This window comes from Thalassophryne amazonica, chromosome 1 (assembly GCF_902500255.1).
Source record: "Thalassophryne amazonica chromosome 1, fThaAma1.1, whole genome shotgun sequence".
In the NCBI taxonomy this organism is placed as follows: Eukaryota; Metazoa; Chordata; class Actinopteri; order Batrachoidiformes; family Batrachoididae; genus Thalassophryne; species Thalassophryne amazonica.
In genome coordinates, this window is record NC_047103.1 from 22,102,863 (window position 1) to 22,125,790 (window position 22,928).

Sequence of the window (22,928 nt, forward strand, 5' to 3'; positions counted from 1 at the left end):
CCAATGAAATAACTTCTTGCCTGTGTGGAAGAAGCCTATGAAGGCTCATATCCATGCTTTCGCTGATTGTTGGTTCCCGACATGGAGGAGCCAAAAACATGTGAAAAAAGCCCTTGGTGACTCCATTAACTCTTACACCCACATCAGACTCAGCCATGGAATTACAATGTCTGCAAAAACTGGGAGGATGCAAAAAAACAAACAAACAAAAAAAAACCTGGTACATCTTACTAGAAATGTAGTAGAAACCATTAAGGGCATGGTCTATTTTCCCTGGGTGTAAAAGACATAGCCAAACTTTGGAGATGTACAAAAATACACAGGGAGGATATGGTTGAATCAGGATTCAGTAAGAATGAAATAAGCACATATTAATGACTTAATTAACCTGGTAAGGACTTCACAAACTTAGTACAAGTGTGGTATGACAGCCTCTATCAACAACTGTCTGTGTGCAGCTTTGTGAATGAAAGGTGCTGATTGCTATCCATGGTGCTGAAACAGAGAAAAAATAAAAGTCATCTGAGTGTGATGGGCCCTAACGCATGATACAGACTGCAACGCATAGACAACTGAGTGCCCAAAGGAAAGGCATCATGGGGTGATGCATACTGTGTACATGATACTGCAATATAAGTGAATGATAGTTGTTTCAAGATACATGAAAAGTGGTAGCAGTACAACAAATAACCCCGGCATTGTTAATCTTGCCCCGTTGGCTCCAGAAAATCTATGAAATGCTTCTTGAAGTATGGTGATGTTATTTCATGGCATTGTAGTGATCATGATGTCAATTATACCACAGAAAGCCAAATTATTAGCTGACTGATATATGTAAGCTTTGGGTTACCTTTCTAGGCCTATTGATTGTGAAGATATCGTGCAAAATGCATTTTCCAGACTACATTTTTATGACTTAGTTTGACCTTAACAGATCAGCTCTCAACTAGAGACACACATTCAAGCACTATTTCTACCAAGTTTGGAGATAACCTGCTCAACTGTTTCTGAGTTATTTTGCACAGAGAAAGACACAAAGTGCAACGAGTACAAATTCCCCAAACATTGCCCATGTATGTGTTTTGTGGAAAGATATAGCCTGGCTGTCATGTCTTAAATGGGCTTTTATATATATATATATATATATATATATATATGTTTAGCCGCATGTTCTCCTTGAATTGCTGGCTGTCTGAGTGGTGTCCAAAAAATGAGGTGGGCTTCATAGATAATTGGCAAAGCTTCTGGGGAAAACCTGGTCTTGTTAGGAGAGACGGCATCCATCCCACTTTGGATGGAGCAGCTCTCATTTCTAGAAATCTGGCCAATTTTCTTAAATCCTCCAAACCGTGACTATCCAGGGTTGGGACCAGGAAGCAGAGTTGTAGTCTTACACACCTCTCTGCAGCTTCTCTCCCCCTGCCATCCCCTCATTACCCCATCCCCGTAGAGACGGTGCCTGCTCCCAGACTACCCTATAACCAGCAAAAATCTATTTAAGCATAAAAATTCAAAAAGAAAAAATAATATAGCACCTTCAACTGCACCACAGACTAAAACAGTTAAATGTGGTCTATTAACATTAGGTCTCTCTCTTCTAAGTCCTGTTGGTAAATGATATAATAATTGATCAACATATTGATTTATTCTGCCTAACAGAAACCTGGTTACGCAGGATGAATATGTTAGTTTAAATGAGTCAACACCCCCGAGTCACACTAACTGTCAGAATGCTCGTAGCACGGGCCGGGGCGGAGGATTAGCAGCAATCTTCCATTCCAGCTTATTAATTAATCCAAAACCCAGACAGAGCTTTAATTCATTTGAAAGCTTGTCTCTTAGTCTTGTCCATCCAAATTGGAACTCCAAAAACCAGTTTTATTTGTTATTATCTATCGTCCACCTGGTCGTTACTGTGAGTTTCTCTGTGAATTTTCAGACCTGTTGTCTGACTTAGTGCTTAGCTCAGATAAGATAATATAGTGGGCGATTTAACATCCACACAGATGCTGAGAATGACAGCCTCAACACTGCATTTAATCTATTATTAGACTCTATTGCTTTGCTCAAAAAGTAAATGAGTCCACCCACCACTTTAATCATATCTTAGATCTTATTCTGACTTATGGTATGGAAATAGAAGACTAACAGTATTCCCTGAAAACTCCCTTCTGTCTGATCATTTCTTAATAACATTTACATTTACTCTGATGGACTACCCAGCAGTGGGGAATAAGTTTCATTACACTAGAAGTCTTTCAGAAAGCGCTGTAACTAGGTTTAAGGATATGATTCCTTCTTTATGTTCTCTAATGCCATATACCAAACACAGTGCAGAGTAGCTACCTAAACTCTGTAAGGGAGATAGAGTATCTCGTCAATAGTTTTACATCCTCATTGAAGACAACTTTGGATGCTGTAGCTCCTCTGAAAAAGAGAGCTTTAAATCAGAAGTGTCTGACTCCGTGGTATAACTCACAAACTCGTAGCTTAAAGCAGATAACCCGTAAGTTGGAGAGGAAATGGCGTCTCACTAATTTAGAAGATCTTCACTTAGCCTGGAAAAAGAGTCTGTTGCTCTATAAAAAAGCCCTCCGTAAAGCTAGGACATCTTTCTACTCATCACTAATTGAAGAAAAATAAGAACAACCCCAGGTTTCTTTTCAGCACTGTAGCCAGGCTGACAAAGAGTCAGAGCTCTATTGAGCTGAGTATTCCATTAACTTTAACTAGTAATGACTTCATGACTTTCTTTGCTACAAAATTTTAACTATTAGAGAAAAAATTACTCATAACCATCCCATAGACGTATCGTTATCTTTGGCTGCTTTCAGTGATGCCGGTATTTGGTTGGACTCTTTCTCTCCGATTGTTCTGTCTGAGTTATTCTCATTAGTTACTTCATCCAACCCATCAACCTGTTTATTAGACCCATTCCTACCAGGCTGCTCAAGGAAGCCCTACCATTATTTAATGCTTCGATCTTAAATATGATCAATCTATCTTTGTTAGTTGGCTATGTACCACAGGCTTTTAAGGTGGCAGTAATTAAACCATTACTTAAAAAAGCCATCACTTGACCCAGCTATCTTAGCTAATTATAGGCCAATCTCCAACCTTCCTTTTCTCCTCAAAAATTCTTGAAAGGGTAGTTGTAAAACAGCTAACTGATCATCTGCAGAGGAATGGTCTATTTGAAGAGTTTCAGTCAGGTTTTAGAATTCATCATAGTACAGAAACAGCATTAGTGAAGGTTACAAATGATCTTCTTATGGCCTCGGACAGTGGACTCATCTCTGTGCTTGTTTCTGTTAGACCTCAGTGCTGCTTTTGATACTGTTGACCATAAAATTTTATTACAGAGATTAGAGCATGCCATAGGTATTAAAGGCACTGCGCTGCGGTGGTTTGAATCATATTGTCTAATAGATTACAATTTGTTCATGTAAATGGGGAATCTTCTTCACAGACTAAAGTTAATTATGGAGTTCCACAAGGTTCTGTGCTAGGACCAATTTTATTTACTTTATACATGCTTCCCTTAGGCAGTATTATTAGACGGTATTGCTTAAATTTCATTGTTACGCAGATGATACCCAGCTTTATCTATCCATGAAGCCAGAGGACACACACCAATTAGCTAAACTGCAGGATTGTCTTACAGACATAAAGACATGGATGACCTCTAATTTCCTGCTTTTAAACTCAGATAAAACTGAAGTTATTGTACTTGGCCCCACAAATCTTAGAAACATGGTGTCTAACCAGATCCTTACTCTGGATGGCATTACCCTGACCTCTAGTAATACTGTGAGAAATCTTGGAGTCATTTTTGATCAGATATGTCATTCAAAGCGCATATTAAACAAATATGTAGGACTGCTTTTTTGCATTTACGCAATATCTCTAAAATCAGAAAGGTCTTGTCTCAGAGTGATGCTGAAAAACTAATTCATGCATTTATTTCCTCTAGGCTGGACTATTGTAATTCATTATTATCAGGTTGTCCTAAAAGTTCCCTAAAAAGCCTTCAGTTAATTCAAAAATGCTGCAGCTAGAGTACTGACGGGAACTAGAAGGAGAGAGCATATCTCACCCATATTGGCCTCTCTTCATTGGCTTCCTGTTAATTCTAGAATAGAATTTAAAATTCTTCTTCTTACTTATAAGGTTTTGAATAATCAGGTCCCATCTTATCTTAGGGACCTCGTAGTACCATATCACCCCCAATAGAGCGCTTCGCTCTCAGACTGCAGGCTTACTTGTAGTTCCTAGGGTTTGTAAGAGTAGAATGGGAGGCAGAGCCTTCAGCTTTCAGGCTCCTCTCCTTGGAACCAGCTCCCAATTCAGATCAGGGAGACAGACACCCTCTCTACTTTTAAGATTAGGCTTAAAACTTTCCTTTTTGCTAAAGCTTATAGTTAGGGCTGGATCAGGTGACCCTGAACCATCCCTTAGTTATGCTGCTATAGATGTAGACTGCTGGGGGGTTCCCATGATGCACTGTTTCTTTCTCTTTTGCTCTGTATGCACCACTCTGCATTTAAATCATTAGTGATCGATCTCTGCTTCCCCTCCACAGCATGTCTTTTTCTTGGTTCTCTCCCTCAGCCCAACCAGTCCCAGCAGAAGACTGCCCCTCCCTGAGCCTGGTTCTGCTGGAGGTTTCTTCCTGTTAAAAGGGAGTTTTTCCTTCCCACTGTAGCCAAGTGCTTGCTCACAGGGGGTCGTTTTGACCGTTGGGGTTTTGACATAATTATTGTATGGCCTTGCCTTACAATATAAAGCGCCTTGGGGCAACTGTTTGTTGTGATTTGGCGCTATATAAAAAAATTGATTGATTGATTGATATATATATATATATATATATATATATAGCGCTTTTCCATCTGCATCAGATGCTCAAAACACTTTACAAAATGCCTCACATTCACCGCGATGTCAGGCTGCTGCCATGCAAGATGCCCACTACACCGGGAGCACCTAGGGGATTAAGGACCTTGCCCTTAGTGATTTTCCGGTCAGGCCGGGATTTGAACCGAGGATCTTCTGGTCTCAAGCCCAATGCTTAACCACTAGACCATCACCTCCCTATGTTTCCTTTTCACTTATGTCTCTCCGTTCCACCATAGTGCATCTGCAAATTTTTGTGTGACAGTCCTCTATCACGTCACTTCAACTTGTAACTCCTTAAAAGTTGGTGTCTTGGTAGCTTTTCCTCACAAATGAAATATGGGAGACTGTACAATCATATGTGTTATTTACCTTTGAATGGGAGATCTCTTCGGAACACCAACGGCTGTCTGTGTGTTTCTATGGGTGAACTGGAGTTGCGTCAAAAAGGGCATCTGGCGTAAAACTTGTGCCAATTACCAATGTGGATCTGGCTGTATCTACTGTGACGACCCGTTCCGAGATGGGAGCAGCTGAAATGACAACACCACACCACAACACACACAACACACACACACACACACACACACACACACACACACACACACACACACACACACACACACACACACACACACCACCTTTAGTTATAGCATATGATACACCACCAAAATATTATATTTATATATTATTATATATATATATCTATATATATTATATTATATATATTAAGATATATTTATATATATATATCTAATATATAATATATATATAATATATATTACACGAGGTCTATTAGATAATAAACCGACCCTTTTATTTCTTTCTTTTTAACTATAGGATTTGAAGACTGCGATTACACCAATCATGCTTGAACCCTCATGCGCATGCGTGAGTTTTTTCACGCGTGTCCGTGACGTCATTTCCCTGTGGGCAGGCCTTGAGTGAGATGTGGTTCCCCCCTCTCAGCTGAATTCCTTTGTTTCACACGCTGCTCGAGATGGCGCACGTTGCTTTATCAACATTTTTCTGGACCTGTGAGGAATATCCGAGTGGGACACTATTCAAGAAATTAAGCTGGTTTTCGGTGAAAAGTTTAACGCCTGATGAGAGATTATGGGTGTTTCTGTCGGTGTAAGGACTTTCCCAAGCGGGACGTCGTGCAGCGCTTCCAGGCGCCGTCGTCGGCCTGTTTCGACCTGAAACATCCTCATTTATGGCTTTTCACCCAGGACATCGTGAGAGAACAGAGAAGATTCAGAAGAGGCCGGCATGAGGACTTTATGCGGACATTCCACTGTTTAAGGACATTCTTTAATGAAAGACATGCGCGCAAATTCGCAGAGTCGTTTCCGTGATGACTCGGCAATCTGTGTGCGCCGCAACAGGAAAACACCTCCGTGTTGAAAACCATTTGTAAAATTCAGGCGGCTTTTGATGGCTTTCAACAGTGAGTAACTGAGAAATTGTTTAACAGCTTGGTATGTTCCAACTTGTCTGTTAAGGTTTCCAACGAAGGTGTTTTTCCTGTCGCGACCCCCCGTCGGGTCCGGCCCGACATGCGACTCTGCCCGCATGTTCTTTCATTACAAAATGTCCGTTAACAATGGGAATGTCCGAATAAACTCTTCATGCCGACTTCTTCTGAAAGTTCTCTGTTCTCTGACGACTTACTGCGTCAACAGAGCCTGAAATGTGTAAGTTTCAACTTGAAACGGTGAGACGCTGCCGCCTCGAAGCGCAGATCGCCGTCAGGCGCCGTGGACTGTCCTACGGCGACACTACCAGACCAAAATCTGTCATCAGCTGTTAAAATTTTTACCGAAAACCAGCTGAATTTATGAATGGGTCCACTCAGTTGTGCCTTACAGTTTTGAAAAAATTTGGATCACAAAGCAGCAGTCTCTGAGCCATTCCTAAACAATGAAAAAACGACGAGAGGGTGGCGACTCCTCACTCAAAGACTGCCCACAAGCGAATGACGTAACCGACAGGCGTGAAAAAACTCTTGCATGCCCACGAGGGTTCAAGCATGTCTGATGTAATCACACGTGATTCAAACCATATGGTTTTTGAAAAAAATAATAAGGTCGAAAAAGTGAATCCAAAAGAAAAAAGAGAACTTTATGAAATACAAGCATGGTTTGGATTTACTTTAGACTGTAGTACTGCACCTCGTGTTGGCTTTGCTGTGAAGACTGAGCTAAAGGGCAAAATAGATTTCCCATAATACTCACATAATAGATACTAGGGGTGCTGCGGTAGGTCGTTGTGCACATGCACCACCAACATAGCGACGCGCCTGGCTAGGCACAACAAATCGTGACACCATTTTGAATCTATTTTTGGGTAGTCGAAGTAATGCCATGGCTGAGACATGGACGATTAAAAGCATCAGAGAGTATTTAAAAGATAGGAATCTCAACCACGGGTTAGAGAAAGCAGGAGCTGTTAGATTTTGCAGAGAGCTGACAAGAGAAGACGACAATCAGGAATGGAAATACGACGTAGAACTGTTGTCCACAATGGTGAGTTGTTCCTACTACCTGTATCAACAGTTATACCCAGGTATGTCTACTATCTAATTCTTTCAAAGGATTTTTCAAATTTAAGCGTAATCTGTCATTTCTGTGGCAGAAATATTCCATTGCAACGACCTGGACTTCCGAGTTCTAGATAGCCAAACACTGCCTGGTTCTCAGTTTCACATCTGGGTATCTCAAAAACTGCATGTGTGCACAAGCGACCTACTGCAACGCCCCTAGTGTCTTCAAATGAGAGTATTGAACAGAGGGTTTTCAATAGTGCTTCAGATGTATCATGTCGTCACAACGTGTAAACAAACAAGGAGCACTGCAAGACTTGGAAACAGAAAACCAACCAGCTCCCCCCAAAAAAAAGAAAGAAAGAGAAACTTCAACCTGTGATGCCTGTACTGAAGTAGATCATCCATCTCAAGTCTCTTCTATCTGTAGCACCTTTCTTTTGTCACTCCAGCCTGCAAATGTTATGGTAAATCTGTCTCCTCTCTGTGTCTGGTCCGGAGAGAGTGAATAAGAAATATGTGCACGTAGACAGACCTCAGGTCAGCACCATGCAAAAAGGCGACAGTCAATCAATCAATCAATTTATTTATATAGCGCCAAATCACAACAAACAGTTGCCCCAAGGCGCTTTATATTGTAAGGTAAGGCCATACAATAATTATGTAAAAACCCCAACGGTCAAAACGACCCCCTGTGAGCAAGCACTTGGCGACAGTGGGAAGGACAGTAATACACCTGAAAATAAAACCCAACTGAGTCTTCTGTGTGTGACAGTAAAAGTAGCACAATTGGGTCTTCATGTAAAGTGCTGCATAAAAAGAAAGCCTGCAGCTCAGTCTCTTTAAATTAAAGCACATCGATGTGCATGTGTCACCTCGGACACGGCTATACGCGAATCACTCACAGCGGTCCAGCACACGCTGATCACTTCTGGACTGAAGTCGACTTGTCAAAGAGCTTTTGGCCCTGCAACCCTGAAGTGGAACCTGGGGTGCATACGAGAAACCAGCCAACAGCGCAGAATCCTGACTGCTCCCAGACTGACCCCCCCACTCTGTTCCATATTCATGTGACATTCTGCTCTGGTAGCCTTCCACAGATTTGCTCCTATGGTCTGAATTTAAAGCAACTGAGGTTCAAATGAAACAAGAACTGAGGGGATACATGGACAGTATATTATCTGATCTCCAACAATGTGCTTCCCGAAAGGCATTTCATAGCAACCCTAATCATAAAAGGAATATTTTTTTCACTCAATATGAGAGATAGAGAAATTTTATATTTTGAGCGTTTCTAATTTAAGAAGTGTCTGATATAATTGAAATATAAGAACTGTCGTCTGCATCAGCTGCTCTGTTCCTTTTAAATTGGCATATTTGTCTGCGAAGACTGTTACTCCTCGATGAAGACTTGATGCTGAAATACTGTGTTTTTATGGTTTAAGATGACCTAGCCAAGCAAATAAGACTTTTTAAGTATTTATAAGAGAGAGTGCCTTTGACCTTTTCTTCTTTTTGGATATCCAGTTTACTAACCAAAGAGCATATTGAAATACTGTTTTGTTTTGTTTTGTTTTTTGAGTCCAGGAAGCACTCTGTCTTAAACATTTTGTGAAATAACTGCATTACTTGTTCAGGTCATAGAACAGGTACATCAGTGGATAAGGAGTTGGCCTATAAGCTGTGTTGGACTGGCGTCCCATCTAGTAGGAGTTGTAGACTCTTTTCCACATTGATAGAACACTCTTGACCCTTTTTATTGCTCATTTATTGAATCGATTTTATCTTTTAGCTTGGTGTCTTGGTTCAACAACCTTACCCTAAAATATAAAGGTTCTCTGAATCAAACTGTGAGGTGGTCTAGTAGGCTGATTGGAGAGCCACAGTTTTACCCAGAATATCAATATACCAAATAGTCACGAGGATGACTGGCCTTATTTTGAAAAATGACTCCCACCACTACATGGTGAGTTTCAGCTTCTTCCATCAGGCCACAGATAGAAATTGCTGGCCTGTAAACCAAGTGATATAAATAGTTTTGTTCCTGCAGCCATCAGAGTGATCGACGGAACAGTTTTTAATTGCTAGGATGGATTTTTCTTTGTATTTACTTACGTGCACTGACCCGTCTTTTAGGATGAAGCACTGTCGTCACCGTTTTTGATCGTGTTTTAAGTGTTATCTGTGTGAAGAACGCCAGCTCACTTTGCAGTAAACCATGTCGTACACTTGCAACATGGAATCAGATTCAATTCATCCATTCATTTTCTATACCAGCTTACTCCAATCACGGGTCACGGGGGGCTGGAGCCTATCCCAGCAGACCAGGGCGTGAACAGAAGTTCACCACAGACAGGCTGGCACTCTATCGCAGTAGATTCAAATCAGTTGTGCGCATAAATCAGATATTTACTGGCAGTCTGAACATAGGCTGAAGATTACAAATACTCCAGTGAGCCAGATCAGTTCTATTTGTGACACAAATACAGTCCAGAATACTTGTATAGTACCAAAAGTGCATCATCATTCAGGTTGTCTGGACTGAGACCCCAGCTTTTGGTAGGATGAAGAATCAACTATTTGGCCTTGACCACAGTCACGGGACAGCTTTCAGACCTCTTGGATCACACGGAACAACACCCCAATCCCAACCCCCAGCTTTACTCACTCAGCAGCTGGCAGCGCAGGACCTGCAGGAGTGTCTTCATGTATCATGTGATCGGTTCTTCGTCTACAGTGCTCATGGTTCTCTAGCAGAGGGAAAGACAGGTGTAAGACAAAACCTAGTACTCAGGTATCAAATCACTTCAGGACATGATCAAATATCTGGGTGATACACTGTGATTATGTCCGGACATGCAGTGATGGAACAAAAAAAAGGAGAGATTGCAGCTAGGACTGTGTTAGTTTAACTTTGACTGGTTAACTCCATGTAATGACCACCACACAGGGAAAACCATGAGTAATATTTCACAATAAAAGCCCAGGTTTAGACTGCAGCAGTGCTCGGCTTTAAATCAGCATTGGCATTATGTGGTCTACACTGATCGGTAAAACCAATTATGGAGCTTTTAAACATTGACCGGTAAGCTTTGCTCTAGGCAGCCATCGCCTGTGTGTCAGTGGGACAAGAGCCCAAGGGTGCTCTTTAGGAGGAGTGACTAAAAGACACACACACACACACACACAGCACACACACAGAGCACACACACACACCACACACACACACACACACATGGCCTTTCACAGTGGAAGAACTGTGAATGTGCGTGACTTCCTACATGAGCCGTATCCTGCTTTGTAGTCATGACCTTATGCAACACAGGTGCCAGCACCACATCTTTAATAAAGCATGTTTACACATGCGCACTCTTGAGCACCTGTCACTCCACAAGTGTGAATATTCTGTTGCGATTCTGACGTGAAACATGAGGGGTCAGGTTGCAGTCAACTGACGGTTGTGCAAGAGATGTGTGCGATGAGAGAGTGACATACTAATGGCCCCCATGCCTCCTACTGGGGGGGCTGCAGGGGGGCAATGGGGGAGTTTAGAATGATTCAAGGTCAATGATAATGGTTGTGTAGGTCAACATGGTTCAAGGAAAAAGCAGTTATTCAGCAATAAATTGAAAAGTCTGCAAAATGTCATTTCGGCACTGTTGGGGGAACTTTAGAATGATTCAAGGAGAATGACATTTTTTGTTACTTGTGTTTGAACAGAGTTTCTGCAATAAGTTGAACAGTGTGAAAAAGGGGCATCTTTTCCCCTTCTTTGGAGCTCTGGGGAGCCCACAAGGATTCAGTCAGAAAGTCTGAGTTACACAGACACTCCCTCAAAAATCTTCTGTACCAAATCTCAGAAAATTCATCAAACAGTTTTTTTCAGAAAATCCATCGGACCATCACGCATGAATCTTGATGGCATGAGTCCTGTGAATCTTCATCCATCCATCCATCCATCCATTTTCTTCCGCTTTATCCGGAGTCGGGTCACGGGGGCAGCAGCTCAAGCAAAGCCGCCCAGACCTCCCAATCCACACACACCTCCCCCAGCTCCTCCGGGGGAACCCCAAGGCGTTCCCAAGCCAGCCGAGAGATGTAGTCCCTCCAGCATGTCCTGGGTCTTCCCCGGGGCCTCCTCCCAATGGGACGTGCCCGGAACACCTCTCCAGCGAGGCGTCCAGGGGGCATCCGGAAAAGATGCCCGAGCCACCTCAACTGACCTCGTTTCGACATGGAGGAGCAGCAGCTCGACTCCGAGCTCCTCCCGAGTGACCGAGCTCCTCACCCTATCTCTAAGGGAGTGCCCAGCCACCCTGCGGAGGAACTCATCTCGTACGCTTATACTCGCGATCTCGTTCTTTCGGTCATGAGGCAAATCTCATGACCATAGGTGAGGATCGGACATAGATCGATCGGTAAATCGAGAGCTTTGCCCCCCCTACTCAGCTCTCTCTTCACCACGACGGTCCGATACAGCGACCACATCACTGCAGATGCTGCACCGATCCATCTATCGATCTCACGCTCCATCCGTCCCTCACTCGTGAACAAGACCCCGAGATATTTAAACTCCTCCACTGAGGCAAGGACACTTCCACCGACCTGAAGAGGGCAAAGCACCTTTTTCCTGTCGAGAACCATGGCCTCGGATTTGGAGGTGCTGATTTTCATCCTGGACGCTTCACACTCGGCTGCAAACCGCCCCAGTGCATGCTGAAGGTCCTGATTTGACAAAGCAACAGAACCACATCATCTGCAAACAGCAGAGACGAGATTCTGTGGTTCCCAAACTAGACCCCCTCTACACCCTGGCTGTGCCTAGAAATTCTGTCCATAAAAATAATGAACAGAACCGGTGACAAAGGGCAGCTCTGGCAGAGGCCAACGTGCACTGGAAACAGGTTTGACTTACTACCGGCAATGCGAACCAAGCTCCTGCTGCGGTCGTACAGGGACCGGATAGCCCTTAGCAAAGGACCCTGGACCCCGTACTCCCGGAGCACTCCCCACAGGGTGCCCCGAGGGACACGGTCGAACGCCTTCTCCAGATCCACAAAACACATGTGGACTGGTTGGGCGAACTCCCATGAACCCTCGAGCACCCGATGGAGCGTGTAGAGCTGGTCCAGTGTGCCGCGACCAGGACAAAAACCACACTGCTCCTCCTGAATCCGAGGTTCGACTGTTTCTTTCTCTTTTTGCTCTGTATGCACCACTCTGCATTTAATCATTAGTGATCGATCTCTGCTCCCCTCCACAGCATGTCTTTTTCCTGGTTCTCTCCCTCAGACCCAACCAGTCCAGCAGAAGACTGCCCCTCCCTGAACCTGGTTTTGCTGGAGGTTTCTTCCTGTTAAAAGGGAGTTTTTCCTTCCCACTGTAGCCAAGTGCTTGCTCACAGGGGGGTCGTTTTAACCGTTGGGGTTTTACATAATTATTGTATGGCCTTGCCTTACAATATAAAGCGCCTTGGGGCAACTGTTTGTTGTGATTTGGCGCTATATATAAAAAAAATGATTGATTGATTGATTGACCATCGGTCGAATTCTCCTCTCCAGTACTCAGGAATAGACCTTACCGGGGAGGCTGAGGAGTGTGATCACCCTATAGTTGGAACACACCCTCCGGTCCCCCTTCTTAACAGAGGGACCACCACCCCGGCTTGCCAATCCAGAGGCACTGTCCCCGATCGCCATGCGATGTTGCAGAGGCGTGTCAGCCAAGACAGCCCCACAACATCCAGAGACTTAACCCCTTAACGCCCGAATTTATATAGCTGTATATAAAAAAATGTTTTGTGTGTGTTTTTGCCTTTAAGTAGATGGTAAATAATGTTGAGATTATTAATTTCACTTTTGCACAAAACTAGATAGTAATATTGGGTATTCTGGTAATGACTTTATGTTATAATGTTATAATAATAATGATGGTATGTTGCAAATTTGCGACAACGGGCATACAGGTCAATTTGGAAGTTGCATATTTGAGTCAGAGATTGTAGCATATATGCGACGATGGGCGTTAAGGGGTTAAGGTACTCAGGACGGATTTCATCCACCTCAGAAGCCTTGCCACCGAGGAGCTTTCTAACCACCTCAGTGACTTCGGCCTGGGTAATGGATGAGTCCGCCTCTGAGTCCCCAGTCTCTGCTTCCTCTTTGGAAGACGTGACGATGGGATTGAGGAGACCCTCGAAGTACTCCTTCCACCGCCTGACAACATCCCCAGTCAGGGTCAACAGCTCCCCACCCAGTGCAGGTGGAGAGCTGCTTCCGCCTCCCGAGGCGTCAGACGGTTTGCCAGAATCTCTTCGAGGCCGACCGATAGTCCTCCTCCATAGCCTCCCTGAACTCCTACCAGACCCGAGTTTTTGCCTCTGTGACCGCACGGGCTGTGGCACGCTTGGCCTGCCGGTACCTGTCAGCTGCCTCTGGGGTCCCACCTACCAACAAAGATAAGTAGGACTCCTTCTTCAGCTTGACAGCATCCCTTACTTCCGGTGTCCACCACCGGGTTCGGGGATTGCCGCCGCGACAGGCACCAGAGACCTTGTGACCACAGCTACAAGCAGCCGCATCGACAACGGAGGTGGAGAACATGGTCCACTCGGACTCCATGTCTCCAACCTACCCCAGGATCTGGGAGAAGCTCTCCCGGAGGTGGGAGTTGAAGACCTCGCTGACAGAGGGTTCCGCCAGTCGTTCCAGCAGACCCTCATGATACGTTTGGGCCTGCCAGGTCTGACCAGCTTCCTACCCTCCTAGCGGATCCAACTCAGCACCAGGTGGTGATCAGTCGACAGCTCTGCCCCTCTCGTCACCCGAGTGTCCGAGACACGTGGCCGAAGGTCAGATGATACGACTACAAAGTCGATCATCGACCTCCGGCTCAGGGTGTCCTGGTGCCACGTGCACTTATGGACACCCTTGTGCTCGAACATGGTGTTTGTGATGGACAAACTGTAGCACTAGCACAGAAGTCCAACAACTGAACACCACTCGGATTCAGATCGGGGAGGCCGTGCTTCCCGATCACCCCCTCCAGGTCTCACTGTTGCCGCCCACGTGAGCGTTGAAATCCCCCAGGAGAACAATGGAGTCCCCAGTCGGAGCGCTATCTAGTACCCCTCCCAGGGACTCCAGGAAGGTCGAGTACTCTGCACCGCTGCTCGGCCCATAGGCCGAGACAATGGTGAGAGACCTGTCCCTGACCCGAAGGCGTAGGGACGCAACCCTCTCGTTCACCGGAGTGAACTCCAACACTTGGCGACTGAGCTGGGGAGCAATAAGCAATGCGACCCCAGCTCTCCGCCTCTCCCCGTGGGCGACGCCAGAAAAATGAAGCGTCCAGCTCCTCTCAAGGAGTTGGGTACCAGAGCCCAAGCTGTGCGTGGAGGTGAGCCCGACTATCTCTAGTCGGTATCTCTCAACCTCCCGCACAAGCTCAGGCTCCTTTCACCCCTAGCGAGGTGACATTCCACGTCCCAACAGCCAGGGGCTGTGAGCATGGACCGGGCCACCGGGCCACCCGCCCTCGACCGCCACCCAATCCTCTCTGCACCCGACCCCCATGGCCCCCTCTGCAGGTGGTGAAGCCACAGGAGGATCTTCATACAATCTTCATAAAATCTCTTAGAGTCTTTTTTCCCCATTGCAGGAAGAAGCCTTAAGCAGACCAGACTCAGTGGGGTGACCATCTGATTTGGCCATACTAACAAAATAAAACAAAAGAACAACAAAGAGTTGTTAAAACATATAGTGACAGAAATGTTGCTAAGGAACCAGACACAGTCTAGTGTTCATGATGACAGATAGTTGAAAAGAAAACCATGAGGGGAAGGCCAGGGTCCCAGCAAAACAGCAAGGCAGAGATTGTACTGATACCAGATCAGTCATTGAAATAGGAAATTCCCCAGTTCTCACTCAACTCTGATGAATCTCCAACCCCCCCACAGGATTTCATTGTATTTTGCAAGAACATTATGGAGTTCAAAAGTCCCAATATAGACTACAGACCTTTCATAATCAAAGTTGACATAATGAAGCCAGAATCTGTACAACAGACCAGTTGAGTGACATCAGTATAACAGCCTTTAACTCTGGTTACAAACATACAATCAACAGGGCAGCGATAGCTAAGCACTTTTGAGGAGAAAACAACAACAACAACTCATGAACAGAAAATGAAGAGTCTGTGTCTAAAACCGGCTATAATTCTACAAATGTAGAGATGATGGTCACCAGGTTAAAGCAGCGAGCTTGTGACCAGAAGATTTTCTGTTCTAATCCCTGTCATAGTGGAAAATCACTAATGTCCATAGGGCCAGTGTTGTATAGTAACAAAGTAAAAATACTTCACTAGTGTACTTAAGTATGTTTTGTGAGACTTTATACTTTACTTGAGTTTTTTAAATTCAGCTTACTTTCACTTTTACTTCACTACATTTCTGACCTTAATTGCATACTTCTACCCCGATACATTTTTTTATGCGCCATGCCGTTACTTGTTACAAAAAAAAACACACACACACATGAAAAAAGTTGTGTTTTCACCCAGAGATACCACTGATTACTAGTGACTGCAACAAAGTCAGGCCGATTTGTCATGAGGCATGTCCAGTAGGCTTTTTTGCAGTTGCGCACTTGGGGGGTGTTTGTCAGGAAAATGATAATTTCTCTACATTGATTACAGACCTGCAGCGGGTCTGTAATCAACTTTTCTGCAGCGCAGCTTTGCTTTGAACCTTGAACCAATCGAAGCAGTGACTCACAGGTGCTTCGATTTATGATTCGTGGATTGATTGCTATATTTCGCTTTTATCCTAATTTTTCCCTGCTAAAACCCAGAAGAGCATATGTCTGTGAGTAATATTTAATATTTTTATGTTAAACCAACCTGTTATGGTCTTCTGAAACAGTTGATAGATGTATTTTAGAACTTAAAACGGGACCGAAGCTAAAGCGTTAGCATGTCTATGGCGTTTTCAATGTTAAAGTTAGCATTAAGCTGTTTGCATCAGCACGTTTGCGTTGATTTGTTTTCTGTATAATTAATGGCTCAGCATTCGTTATCGTAAAAGAGTCAAATTGTAATTTTTTAAATTTATTTTTATTCATATATTATAGCAACAACAATAATAGTCAACATTAATAGTCAATAATAATAGACTAATAATGTTACAATACAATTTTAGAGAAAAAGACAAAAAGAACCTAATGAAACAAAACAAACAGAAAAGATAAAACCATGTAACAATGAAAATAAATAAATACATATAGAAATAAATAACTGTTTCCTGTGAACACCTAGTGAGTAGCCTACTCTCGTTTAGGTTTTGAAACCTTGTTTCTGAAGTGTTTTTGTGTGATGTGCACAATTTTCAGTATTTTGACTAATACTACCAGTCATTTACAAGCCTAGATAAACTTTATATAATAAAATCAGTCCATTTTTGATTATTAACATTTACTTGTACTTTTACTTTCAATACTTGAGTACATTTAGTTGTACATTACTTGTCATACTTAAGTACAATAAATACTAGATACTTTAAGACTTTTACTTGAGTAGCATTTCAATCAGTGACTTGAACTTCTACCAAAGACATTTTTTTTAATGGGTATCTGTACTTTTACTTAAGTGTGATTTTCCGGTACTTTATACAACACTGCATAGGGCAGGGTCTTTAATCCCTAAGTGATTCCTCGTGTGTAGCTGCGTGCCTTACATGGTAGCATCCTGACATTGCTGTGTGTGTGTGTGTGTGTGTGAATGTGAGGTATCATTGTAAAGCAGACTGAGTGTTTGTTTCAGATGTTAAAGCCCTGTATGTTAATTCCTTTATGGTTGGTGCAGTATATTTCTTATATTTTAGTCAAAGCTGAAGGTCTACACACTTGATCATTTCATTTCAACTCCTCCGTGGTTATGAACAAAGTTTAAATTACAAAAACTGTCACAGTCCAAATACTTATGGTCCGGACTGTACCTGATAATGAATTCTGTTTCTGACTCTCCTTTCACAAAGTACAAACTCATAAAAAAGTAGAATAAATGAAAATGACAATGGATTGTAATTGACAAAATTTACTATCAAGATGCACCATTCTGTTCAAAAGTGTTCGGGAAAATGTTCTGTTTCCTGCTTTTTTACTTCTAACTCACAGCTCAGTCAGTAAAGGCGATGTTCAGTCGTACTATAGCGCAAGTCATTACAAAGAGATGATTCTGCAAGAATACTTGAGGAGCAACAGAAAATTACTTTTCTTTCTCTCAGCTTCAAAACTGAACTGTAATGTCCCAATTCCATCCACGTTTCTACTGGGAAAACGCCATTATGCTGCAGTGAGAGCAACCATTCCAGCTCAACTCCCTCCCCATGTTTTAATTATGTTTAGCGTCATGTTGCTGGCCTAATAAGCTCAACGGCAGGGCGCAAAGTGATCAGCCGAGCCTCTCCATGGTGATTACACCTCATCAGAACCATCAGGCGTGCAGCCTCATTGACCTTTAACCTAGAGGGCACACGCATGGGGAACAAGGCGGTTTCATTTATACGAATGAAGTTCACTCTATGGTAGACGAAGGCACAAAGCGGAAATGACATGGTGAGATGCTGAAGAGCTTTGCTTGTTCACGTCCACAACATATACATATTGAATTATCACAGAGTAAGTTTTTTGGATTGGAAAGGACCCTTCAGAAAATTAATGTTCACGTCTGCATAAAGACTTTCAAAAACATAATAGGGGCCAACAGGTGAATTGAGAGGTTCAGTGGCACTAACTGCACCAACAATCATTTGGCCAGCACTGTTAAACTACCAGTAGTGATACTGCCGTTTGGCTGCACAAGAATGTTCCAATGAAATAACTTCTTGCCTGTGTGGAAGAAGCCTATGAAGGCTCATATCCATGCTTTCGCTGATTGTTGGTTCCCGACATGGAGGAGCCAAAAACATGTGAAAAAAGCCCTTGGTGACTCCATTAACTCTTACACCCACATCAGACTCAGCCATGGAATTACAATGTCTGCAAAAACTGGGAGGATGCAAAAAAACAAACAAACAAAAAAAAACCTGGTACATCTTACTAGAAATGTAGTAGAAACCATTAAGGGCATGGTCTATTTTCCCTGGGTGTAAAAGACATAGCCAAACTTTGGAGATGTACAAAAAATACACAGGGAGGATATGGTTGAATCAGGATTCAGTAAGAATGAAATAAGCACATATTAATGACTTAATTAACCCTGGTAAGGACTTCACAAACTTAGTACAAGTGTGGTATGACAGCCTCTATCAACAACTGTCTGTGTGCAGCTTTGTGAATGAAAGGTGCTGATTGCTATCCATGGTGCTGAAACAGAGAAAAAATAAAAAGTCATCTGAGTGTGATGGGCCCTAACGCATGATACAGACTGCAACGCATAGACAACTGAGTGCCCAAAGGAAAGGCATCATGGGGTGATGCATACTGTGTACATGATACTGCAATATAAGTGAATGATAGTTGTTTCAAGATACATGAAAAGTGGTAGCAGTACAACAAATAACCCCGGCATTGTTAATCTTGCCCCGTTGGCTCCAGAAAATCTATGAAATGCTTCTTGAAGTATGGTGATGTTATTTCATGGCATTGTAGTGATCATGATGTCAATTATACCACAGAAAGCCAAATTATTAGCTGACTGATATATGTAAGCTTTGGGTTACCTTTCTAGGCCTATTGATTGTGAAGATATCGTGCAAAATGCATTTTCCAGACTACATTTTTTATGACTTAGTTTGACCTTAACAGATCAGCTCTCAACTAGAGACACACATTCAAGCACTATTTCTACCAAGTTTGGAGATAACCTGCTCAACTGTTTCTGAGTTATTTTGCACAGAGAAAGACACAAAGTGCAACGAGTACAAATTCCCCAAACATTGCCCATGTATGTGTTTTGTGGAAAGATATAGCCTGGCTGTCATGTCTTAAATGGGCTTTTATATATATATATATATATATATATATATGTTTAGCCGCATGTTCTCCTTGAATTGCTGGCTGTCTGAGTGGTGTCCAAAAAATGAGGTGGGCTTCATAGATAATTGGCAAAGCTTCTGGGGAAAACCTGGTCTTGTTAGGAGAGACGGCATCCATCCCACTTTGGATGGAGCAGCTCTCATTTCTAGAAATCTGGCCAATTTTCTTAAATCCTCCAAACCGTGACTATCCAGGGTTGGGACCAGGAAGCAGAGTTGTAGTCTTACACACCTCTCTGCAGCTTCTCTCCCCCTGCCATCCCCTCATTACCCATCCCCGTAGAGACGGTGCCTGCTCCCAGACTACCAATAACCAGCAAAAATCTATTTAAGCATAAAAATTCAAAAAGAAAAAATAATATAGCACCTTCAACTGCACCACAGACTAAAACAGTTAAATGTGGTCTATTAAACATTAGGTCTCTCTCTTCTAAGTCCCTGTTGGTAAATGATATAATAATTGATCAACATATTGATTTATTCTGCCTAACAGAAACCTGGTTACAGCAGGATGAATATGTTAGTTTAAATGAGTCAACACCCCCGAGTCACACTAACTGTCAGAATGCTCGTAGCACGGGCCGGGGCGGAGGATTAGCAGCAATCTTCCATTCCAGCTTATTAATTAATCCAAAACCCAGACAGAGCTTTAATTCATTTGAAAGCTTGTCTCTTAGTCTTGTCCATCCAAATTGGAAGTCCCAAAAACCAGTTTTATTTGTTATTATCTATCGTCCACCTGGTCGTTACTGTGAGTTTCTCTGTGAATTTTCAGACCTTTTGTCTGACTTAGTGCTTAGCTCAGATAAGATAATTATAGTGGGCGATTTTAACATCCACACAGATGCTGAGAATGACAGCCTCAACACTGCATTTAATCTATTATTAGACTCTATTGGCTTTGCTCAAAAAGTAAATGAGTCCACCCACCACTTTAATCATATCTTAGATCTTATTCTGACTTATGGTATGGAAATAGAAGACTTAACAGTATTCCCTGAAAACTCCCTTCTGTCTGATCATTTCTTAATAACATTTACATTTACTCTGATGGACTACCCAGCAGTGGGGAATAAGTTTCATTACACTAGAAGTCTTTCAGAAAGCGCTGTAACTAGGTTTAAGGATATGATTCCTTCTTTATGTTCTCTAATGCCATATACCAACACAGTGCAGAGTAGCTACCTAAACTCTGTAAGGGAGATAGAGTATCTCGTCAATAGTTTTACATCCTCATTGAAGACAACTTTGGATGCTGTAGCTCCTCTGAAAAAGAGAGCTTTAAATCAGAAGTGTCTGACTCCGTGGTATAACTCACAAACTCGTAGCTTAAAGCAGATAACCCGTAAGTTGGAGAGGAAATGGCGTCTCACTAATTTAGAAGATCTTCACTTAGCCTGGAAAAAGAGTCTGTTGCTCTATAAAAAAGCCCTCCGTAAAGCTAGGACATCTTTCTACTCATCACTAATTGAAGAAAATAAGAACAACCCCAGGTTTCTTTTCAGCACTGTAGCCAGGCTGACAAAGAGTCAGAGCTCTATTGAGCTGAGTATTCCATTAACTTTAACTAGTAATGACTTCATGACTTTCTTTGCTAACAAAATTTTAACTATTAGAGAAAAAATTACTCATAACCATCCCATAGACGTATCGTTATCTTTGGCTGCTTTCAGTGATGCCGGTATTTGGTTGGACTCTTTCTCTCCGATTGTTCTGTCTGAGTTATTCTCATTAGTTACTTCATCCAAACCATCAACATGTTTATTAGACCCCATTCCTACCAGGCTGCTCAAGGAAGCCCTACCATTATTTAATGCTTCGATCTTAAATATGATCAATCTATCTTTGTTAGTTGGCTATGTACCACAGGCTTTTAAGGTGGCAGTAATTAAACCATTACTTAAAAAGCCATCACTTGACCCAGCTATCTTAGCTAATTATAGGCCAATCTCCAACCTTCCTTTTCTCTCAAAAATTCTTGAAAGGGTAGTTGTAAAACAGCTAACTGATCATCTGCAGAGGAATGGTCTATTTGAAGAGTTTCAGTCAGGTTTTAGAATTCATCATAGTACAGAAACAGCATTAGTGAAGGTTACAAATGATCTTCTTATGGCCTCGGACAGTGGACTCATCTCTGTGCTTGTTCTGTTAGACCTCAGTGCTGCTTTTGATACTGTTGACCATAAAATTTTATTACAGAGATTAGAGCATGCCATAGGTATTAAAGGCACTGCGCTGCGGTGGTTTGAATCATATTTGTCTAATAGATTACAATTTGTTCATGTAAATGGGGAATCTTCTTCACAGACTAAAGTTAATTATGGAGTTCCACAAGGTTCTGTGCTAGGACCAATTTTATTTACTTTATACATGCTTCCCTTAGGCAGTATTATTAGACGGTATTGCTTAAATTTTCATTGTTACGCAGATGATACCCAGCTTTATCTATCCATGAAGCCAGAGGACACACACCAATTAGCTAAACTGCAGGATTGTCTTACAGACATAAAGACATGGATGACCTCTAATTTCCTGCTTTTAAACTCAGATAAAACTGAAGTTATTGTACTTGGCCCCACAAATCTTAGAAACATGGTGTCTAACCAGATCCTTACTCTGGATGGCATTACCCTGACCTCTAGTAATACTGTGAGAAATCTTGGAGTCATTTTTGATCAGGATATGTCATTCAAAGCGCATATTAAACAAATATGTAGGACTGCTTTTTTGCATTTACGCAATATCTCTAAAATCAGAAAGGTCTTGTCTCAGAGTGATGCTGAAAAACTAATTCATGCATTTATTTCCTCTAGGCTGGACTATTGTAATTCATTATTATCAGGTTGTCCTAAAAGTTCCCTAAAAAGCCTTCAGTTAATTCAAAATGCTGCAGCTAGAGTACTGACGGGAACTAGAAGGAGAGAGCATATCTCACCCATATTGGCCTCTCTTCATTGGCTTCCTGTTAATTCTAGAATAGAATTTAAAATTCTTCTTCTTACTTATAAGGTTTTGAATAATCAGGTCCCATCTTATCTTAGGGACCTCGTAGTACCATATCACCCCAATAGAGCGCTTCGCTCTCAGACTGCAGGCTTACTTGTAGTTCCTAGGGTTTGTAAGAGTAGAATGGGAGGCAGAGCCTTCAGCTTTCAGGCTCCTCTCCTGTGGAACCAGCTCCCAATTCAGATCAGGGAGACAGACACCCTCTCTACTTTTAAGATTAGGCTTAAAACTTTCCTTTTTGCTAAAGCTTATAGTTAGGGCTGGATCAGGTGACCCTGAACCATCCCTTAGTTATGCTGCTATAGATGTAGACTGCTGGGGGGTTCCCATGATGCACTGTTTCTTTCTCTTTTTGCTCTGTATGCACCACTCTGCATTTAATCATTAGTGATCGATCTCTGCTCCCCTCCACAGCATGTCTTTTTCTTGGTTCTCTCCCTCAGCCCCAACCAG

The 22,928-nt window shown here is 42.6% G+C and overlaps 1 protein-coding gene across 5 annotated transcripts in view; it reads right to left on the bottom strand.

The window, feature by feature from the left end:
• The window catches only part of tmem108 (transmembrane protein 108), a 142,648-nt gene that overhangs the window by 39,006 nt on the left and 80,714 nt on the right, over positions 1 to 22,928 (bottom strand). The window contains exon 1 of one of the 5 annotated variants that reach the window (XM_034167022.1): positions 5,266 to 5,356. The exons of the other annotated variants lie outside the window; for them this stretch is intronic. The gene's annotated coding sequence lies outside the window, so the exon portion shown is untranslated. Of the gene's footprint in view, positions 1 to 5,265; positions 5,357 to 22,928 lie in introns of those variants that run through there. 5 annotated transcript variants of the gene reach the window in all.